We start from the raw sequence: 1,265 nt of genomic DNA, 5'->3' as shown, positions 1-1,265 counted from the left end.
ATATATATATTAGGAATACTGGTAACTTTTAGCTTAGTTATCTCTATATACTCTTAAGTTCTCACATTTTGGTTACCATCCTCTGGGCATTCTGAATAAATTCCTTTAATAGGCCCCAGGTCAGATTTAGCCTCATCATTGTCAACTTCTTTGCCAGATCTTGATGTATGATACCACCATTCAGCCTGTTTTAGCAAAACACAAGCATATCCTTGACCTCAAGATAGCTTTTTTGTTTGTTTTTTGCTAAACCTGATTCAATTGAATTTTGATTGTACAGTGAGAAATTTGCATACTATATTTTGGAAGAGCAAGCTAATACATAGTGTTCCTTATCCTAAGATGACCCATCTGTACAAAAAGAAGTGAATTAAATTATCTGAAGGATAGTGGCAGTAGCATCAGAGAAGTTAGCCAATGTAGAAATTGTCATAACCATTGTTATTGAACCAAAGAAAGGGAACAGTAATAGTTTGTACTTCATGACCACAGCCATTGAAAAGGACACCAAGACTTCCAAAGGACCCCAGTGGGCATATAATAAAGTCTGAAAATCAGTTAGGGTTGAAACAAAATTATCACATTGTTTGAGGCAAGTAGGATTTTTTTTTTATTTATGGGAGTTATGTTCTTTTAAGAAATCTTTAAAGACTATCCTCATTGTAAATCTTAGGAAATACAATTTTTTTAGCTAAGGCAAATTTTGTATAATGTCTTTTAAATTGATCAGTTTGAGGAAGAAAATAAAGGCTTTTTTTGTATGACAATTATAATGAAGACAGAGAAAATGGTTCTATTCTCTGAGAGGGTTTACTCCATGGGAGGCTGTATTCACTGAGTCTGAGGAGGAATGGCTGTTTTCATCCCTCCACTGGGGGTAGGTGTGCAGTCAGGTACAGGGAGTGCCTCCATCACTGCAGACCTGCAGCTGCCATACTGGAGGCCATGTGTACCTGTGTCTAGAAGCCCTTTAAAATATCTTTCCTTTAAATAATCAATTCCTGTATGTAAAACCTATTGTAAATCAGAAAACCCAATATAAATCAGAAAACCCCAAATCTTTAGACTCTCTTTTAGTTTTGTTTTCTTTTTTTCAAAGAATGACCAAATTAATGACAGAAGAGTCTGGGCTGATTTCAGCTGTGTTTTAAATAACTTGAAACACCCACCACTCTGATTTTCCTTTTGTATTTGGGCTCCTGCTTCTTGTTGCAGCTTCTGCTCTTTCCCCAGGAGTTGCACAAGCTACTCAGTAGCCCACCTTA

The sequence above is a fragment of the Octodon degus genome, unplaced genomic scaffold (genome assembly GCF_000260255.1).
Source record: "Octodon degus isolate 3935 unplaced genomic scaffold, OctDeg1.0 scaffold00269, whole genome shotgun sequence".
Lineage (NCBI taxonomy): Eukaryota > Metazoa > Chordata > Mammalia > Rodentia > Octodontidae > Octodon > Octodon degus.
This window is presented reverse-complemented; position numbering follows the sequence as displayed.